This window comes from Marmota marmota, unplaced genomic scaffold (assembly GCF_001458135.2).
Source record: "Marmota marmota marmota unplaced genomic scaffold, marMar, whole genome shotgun sequence".
NCBI lineage: Eukaryota > Metazoa > Chordata > Mammalia > Rodentia > Sciuridae > Marmota > Marmota marmota.
In genome coordinates, this window is record NW_025999968.1 from 55,850,246 (window position 1) to 55,857,222 (window position 6,977).

Here is a 6,977-nt window from a genome sequence, read left to right on the forward strand (position 1 = left end):
CAGTAATTGCCAGTCTGCTAAATCACCTCCAATCAAGGAGGAAAATGCCCTCCAGGCACACTTCTCAGACCCACATGGGAAGAATGAATTCATAGAAAATTATCCAGGCCTGCTTATACAATGCCACTAAGACCAACTGACTTTCCCCCCACTCCCTTTTCTTTTTACTAATGGTGTTCCATTGCTAGGCCACAAAATGCAGCAAAGTCCTTATCTGTCTGTTTCCTCAAACCTCCATGTCCTTTCTCTGTTTGACCACCAAAAGCCCACCAAATTGCAGAGGTCCATCCATCCCTCTAGCACTTCCTATTGCTCCAAGGTATTTATTTGTAAAGCTGGGGCTGCTTTTGGGATTATATCTGCCTAGAGTTGAGGCCATCTTGGTTCTTATGAGGTCTAAGCTGAGTTTCATCCCATTTCTTCACTACCTTCTCTGTTTAAATTTAATCCTTTGTGGTTACTATAGGAAACAGGATTGGCATGGTGAAGGGATAGAATGTGTGGAAGTCTAGATCTTGTTTTACCAATAAAGCTAGCATCAACATTTTAAAATAATATACCCATTAGTATTCACACAACTTTGAAATTATAAGTTAATGTTAGATTCTAATTTTAAATGAATTCACAAAGATGGGTTTAAAGAGATGATATCATGGATACCAATAAAAAAGATCCATTAAGTCATCAAAATTTATATGATATTTACTCTAAATTTATATGATGTATTTTTGGAAGCACTTAGGTGTGAGGCAGAGTCTCTTATTTGTCAGTTCTACACTCTCCCTTGTTTTTCTTCCTCTGTGAGCCAGAGTGGGAAACCTGAAAACTACATTTTCCAGATCCCATTGCCAATCAGCCTCTTCTGAGGTTCAACCATGGGAGGAACCAGTAGCAAATTGGATGGAGGAAGGAAGAGAGGTGCTACTTTTCCACCTTCCAGTTATGCCCTCTGGAGACAGTGGTGGCAGCAGCAAAGATTGGCAAGTGTGGCTTCTAGGTTTCTGCTCAGTTAGCTCTGTTCTACTAACAACCACCTTAGCAGCTCAACAGACATCTACTGAGGGTCCCACTGTATTCCCTTTGGCTTCCTCAAGCATAGAAGAAAATGGCTTCCTACAGTTACTAATATTTAGGCAATATTGCCTCCCTCGCAAATCATATGCTACTAATTCCTCTATATTAAATTTCTTCTTTGAAATACATACAGTGGTTTTCCAATGGAATAATGCCCTGATTGGACAATGATACTTGTCACACAAGTAATTTATCCCCATTAACTGTGTTTGCAATGAGACAAATTCTAAGCAGGTGATTTAAAATTGATGCTTAAGGTCATTTCATTCAGTCTCCAAATCCATAGCAGAATTAGAAAGAAAAGTTTAATGATATAAAGTCTCTTTCTATGACTATAAAATAGCTATAGGAGTGGTCCATTTGCTTTCTCCAAATATCTTAGGTTTCAGTTTTGTATTTGTTGGTTTGGATAATTTTCTATGAATTCATTCTTCCCATGTGGGTCTGAGAAGTTTATTGGTTTGGAATTGTGCTATGGTGGGTCTTGTGTTGGTCTGGCAATGTGTCAGGCATTGTCATTGAGTTTGCATGGATGTCCTCTGACCTAACATGGCAGGTATTGGATACCAGCACTTTGATCTATGCACATCCACAGGATATAGACATAAGAGCTTCCCAAACCAACTGGAAGGAGTCCCAGTGGGAATAGTCTACGACATATTAATCAAAGTCAAACGGCAGAGCAAATTGAACTGGTTCATTAATTATGAAAATTCTCTCACAAAGTGACATCTTGTTAACTATGTGGAAGCTTAGCACATTTTCACATGGCTCTTTCTGTCTACTTGAATTTTAAAATGTCACAATTAGTTAGGAATTGAGATTTTACCTCATTTAGAAAGAAAAAATTTATTCCATGTCTAACCCACATTAAATATATACTTGTGAGTTTACATATGCCCACTATGTGGATAGAGGTAACCTTATTTGTTGGTAGGACGTTTACTATGCCTGGATTTGTTTTACAGCAATATATAGATGGTATTAGGAAAGTAAAGGTTGATTATTTTTAAACCTTTGAATACATGTCAAGAGCTGGCATCCCCTGAACTAAAAATGGACTAATCTAGCTGTCCTATGGAAATCTAGCCTTACTTCTCTACAAATGTTGGCTAAAATAGTGACAAAATTATGCCTCTCTCCACAAGCACTGAAAAAATAAAAACAGTTCCTTCATTGTGGGAACAAGAACTTTAAGAAGCTCACAAAATGTTCCTTTTCTATATTCAGGCCTTTTATGTGAACTGAAATGGTTCTTTTGTACTGTTTGACTTAAAGAACTCCTGTCTCCTTTACCCAATCTGTGGCAATGCATGATCACTGGAAACCTTTTCTGGACCAACAGGGTCACTGTTTGACTATCATACAAAAGGCAAAGAAACAGTAACTTAAATTGATAAAAGCTTACTTCTTTCATACAAAGTCTGTAAATATTCAAAGGCTATCATATAATCCATAGTGTCAGAGTCTTAGGCTCTTTTTGTCATGTTCTGCCATTTGAGACACATGGTTTCTATTTTTCCAGCCTTTACATGTGCAATAGAGACCAAATGCAATAGAGGCCTCTGCACATGACCCTCAAGATCCCATCCCACTGACAAGAACTTAGTCACCCAGGTCTCCTCCCTACCAGACAAGTTGGGAAACACAGCTTTTGCCCTGGGTTTCAAGTGCTCAGTGTACTAAAGGAAAAATCAGGGTAACTAGCCACCTCTGCCACCCTCTCATTTTTGTGTAGGTGCAGTGTTTCCCTAAGTATTGATACAGAAGAGTCACAAAATAAGTGAGCAACTAAACCAATGAGTGGATAAAATCTTTAAGAGAATGTTAATCTAAAAATAGATATTAGGACAGATCCCTAGGATGCTCATGGTTGGTTCTTTTCATCAGTCTCTAAGAAGTAAAATTAGATAATGAAGTCAATTTAAAGAAACATATTTGTATGTCAGAACCAGGAATAACAATGTAACTATCCTATTGGTAACTCCATCATATTCTTCCCCAGCATTTCTTAAGCCCAAATGGCCATGAAATCCTTTTGACAGGGAACATCCACAAACAATTCTTGGGACAGTCATAAAAAACACTCTCCTGCCTAAAATTTTAGCAAAAAAGTAGAATTCAGCCATTCATCCACTCAGATTAGGACCTTAAAGAAATCATTCTATATATTTGTAAAATACATTTTCAGAAGTCTTTTCAGAGCATATTAGTAACAGTTTCACTGTATCTTCCCATGGCTGTGAATAATTCATAGGTTGACTTGCCATCTTACAAAGCTGTCATTTCTCCAGTGACTTCCAGCAATCACAGACGACTAGAAATGGCAGACACCTTGAAATGCCATCAAAGTCATTCATCTGCCTTCAGATCCTGATGTCACTGCACTACTGAGGGAAACAACATCAAAACGAAACCTCATGACATGATCTCATTCTGGGTCTGGATAAAATCACTTCCACTTTAAATAAACACTAAAAAAGGATGATTATCCAGACAGACAATCTTAGATGTGCTATACTGGGGGATGATGGGGCTGTAACCAGGCTTCCCAGGAAATCTGGCATTTGTTCAGAAAACAAGTCTGGATTTTGAAAGGGCCCTGCCTAACATATTCTGTGCTTAGAGGTCTCTGAGGGAGCACCCTCATAAAGAGGGGGTGCCTATTAGAAACTATGGTCCATGCCATATTCATGCTGCAGCTCTTGCTTAAAGGGGAAGTTAAGGCCAGTTCCCCTTTTTAAGATTTCTCAACAGCAGGTGGCTGCCAACCACTTGAAAAACACGCATATGATGCAGCAGTCTTGAAATGCTACTGTTTTATAATGATTTTCCTTTCATCCATGAGAAGGGTGTGAGAGTGAGGCAGAGAGGGTAGAATTTTTAGTTTTCAATAGTGCCTTGTAATTACAGAATTCAATAGATTATGCAGAGACTGGGTCAATTATCCCATTTTAAACAAATGTCATAAAACATTAATGAAGAACTAAGTATTGGAGACCCTCAGTAAGAAGGTTGATTTGGGGTAGGACTGTTAATCAAGAAAGTCAATAAAGAATAGTGCAGAGGGGCTGGAGTTGTGGCTCAGTGGCAGAGCACTTGTCCAGCATGCATGAGGCACTGGGCTCAATCCCTAGCACCACATTAAAAAACTAAATGAACAAAATAAAGATACTGTGTCCATCTACAACTAAAAATATTTTTTAAATAGCATGGAATAAGCCATTAGCCAACTATCAACACTTTTCCACCATAATTTTCATTATTCCATTAATAAACACTCAATCTCCAGAAATTTTTTTAAAAAAACTGTTTCTCCACTTACCCATTATAATGAAGCTAAATATAGAGTCAGTGAGAAGCTAGATAATAATAGAAATAAATATGCTAATTTTCGAAAGAAAAGAAAAAGAGCAAGGGCAAGGTTGATAGCAGTAAATAATAATGAAAGTGTTATTCAATGTAGTCACTAAAAAGATGGAAATTTTTTCAAATGTGATTCATTGCAATGGAAGCAGGAAGGTAAGCAAAGCATCAACATCTAACAAGACAATAAGTTCACTAAGTCAGAGTGATGCTGCTCCTAGCAGGAGGAAATGGCTCTCCTCCCAATGGGCCTGAACCAGCTCACTCCAGCCAGCCACCTTGGGACAAAGTCACTGAATGCCTCTCTCTCTCTCTCTCTCTCTCTCTCTCTCTCTCTCTCACACACACACACACACACACACACACACACACAGGGTCACAAACATACTAAGAACTATGTCAATTTCTAAAGAATCAAGACATATAGTAGATATCATTTAAAAAGGCAAAGAATCAGGTAAGAAGTCAACAGATAATTTAGGTCAAAATCTTGTTGGGAGAGAGCTGATCAGTTGTCTGCATTCAGAAGTCCTGAGAGAAAGAAGAAATGAGCTTAAATATCTTCAGTAGGTACTTCAGGTTTCGAGACCAGAGCTGACCTGGAAGCAAAAGGAAGGAGACTCCACAGAAATAATAAAGCAAAAACTAGATCACTTAGAAACACTGCATATGTTCAAATTTGCAGGCCCTGGATATCTGCAACTTGGAAAAAATGGCCAAAAGTTATTTTTAAAGGCTTGAAAACATGCTTCTAAAAAGTAGGGCTGGGAGTAGAAGGAAGGATTGACCTCAGTTTCTATGAATCTATGTTCCCACGTAACTAGGAAATTTTTAAATACTCTCAAAATCCATAAGCAGACACCTACCTGAGAATAATCAATGCAATTTGTCAGCAAAAAAATACCCCAGAATTTATCTAATTTCCTTGTAAAGGAAGCTGTAAGTTCCACATTACAGAATAATGAAAGGGGTATCATTTGTTTTCATTTTTAAAAAACTTATTTAATCTAATGAAGATATTGGTGGGGTACAATCAACCACCCTAGGAAGGCAGAAGAATTTTAGCCTTGGGATGCAGCCAAATTTAGACATTTTCTCCTGACTCAAGCCCAGCTCAGCCTTACCCAGCTAGCTACTATGGGACACTCCACCAAGAGGTCCTGAAGCCCCTCCACCTTGCACAGCCAGGCTGAACCCAGTACCTTCCCTCTTTCCCTCTCTTCATCTCTCTTCCTCTCTATCTTCTCTGCCACTCTCTTCAGATCTCAGTTTATCCATCCAATTTCCAGTGCAAAACATATTTTGACACAACCTTGCTTAAGATAACTCTGTCACCCCTTTCACCTACAGGATAAAACCCAGACTCCCCTGCAGGACATAGAAAGCCCCTCATATCCAGGACCCCTTCTACCTTTCAAATCTGTCTCTTCTCCCTAGCCAAAGAATCCTCCAAGGCCCATCCCCAATCTCATGCCCTTCATCTTGGGGGCCCTGCTCTTCTTTGCCAGAGGGACTGCTATGTACATAGGCTCTGCTGAAACATCACCTCTTCTGTGAAGACCCTGCAAGGGTGCCGACTTACCCAAGCTCACATGGTCTTTAAGGAGCCATTCAAACCAACTTTGATTCTAACTTCTGTGTCCTTTCTACTACCCCACACTGCCTCTGTTAATATAACTCATTTGTGGACTGAAGTGTGCCCCCTCAAACTTATGTTGAATCCCTGACTCCCAATATGAACATCTGTCATTCAGAGCTTTAAGGTGATAATAAGATCAAATGAGTCCAGAGGAGTAGTGTTCTTATAAGTAGAGGAAGAGATAGCAGGGAGTTCACAGAGAAAAGGCAGTATGAGGATACAGGCCTTGACACCAAGCCAAGCCCTTCAGTCTGTCTTTTATTCTCCTCCTACCACGGATTTATAAAATAGTACTCACCCTGTCGACTGTCAATGGTTCTGATTTTAAGACTCTCTTCCCCAGTGAGCTGCTGGAGGGCAAGAATATGCCTCTTTAATATCAGCATGTGAGCACCAAGCCCTCAGACACCTTGTCTGAGCGCTTCCTGCTCTGTGTTTCTCCAAAGCCCAGTGTACACTTGCCTGCTCACTACCCCTCTCCCTACACCAGAGTACGAGTTCTTTGGGAAGGAGCTATTTTTGTCTATTCTGTTCCCCCGGCAGAGTGCCAATGCCCAGAATAATGCCTGGCATGTGGTAGGCACTTCATAAATATTTGAATGAGTGTGAATCTGGAATTATGAGAGACAGTATCTAGCACATTTAATATAAACACTGTGGAGAAAGCTGCAGTCTCACCTCCTCCTTAGAACTTTTCTCAGCATTCTTCTCCTCTGAACTCCTACAGGAGCTACTGGGAGACTCCTTGCCACCAGGCATTTCATGCCATTGACGTACATCTGTCTAATATCTCCAAGGATATTGTAAAATTTCTGAGGATAGGTACATATCTTTTAAGACAGAGAATATGAAGCATAAACAAGGTCAGGTTATTCCATACTTTATAACTTAATTTTCT

The 6,977-nt window shown here is 39.5% G+C and overlaps 1 long non-coding RNA gene across 1 annotated transcript in view; it reads right to left on the reverse strand.

Moving 5' to 3' along the window:
* LOC125616952 overlaps nucleotides 1-6,571 on the reverse strand; it is a 68,250-nt gene extending 61,679 nt beyond the window's left edge. The window contains exon 1 of the long non-coding RNA XR_007347756.1: nucleotides 6,378-6,571. This is a non-coding gene — a long non-coding RNA (uncharacterized LOC125616952). The remainder of the gene's footprint in view (nucleotides 1-6,377) is intronic.
* Nucleotides 6,572-6,977: the final 406 nt, after the last annotated feature.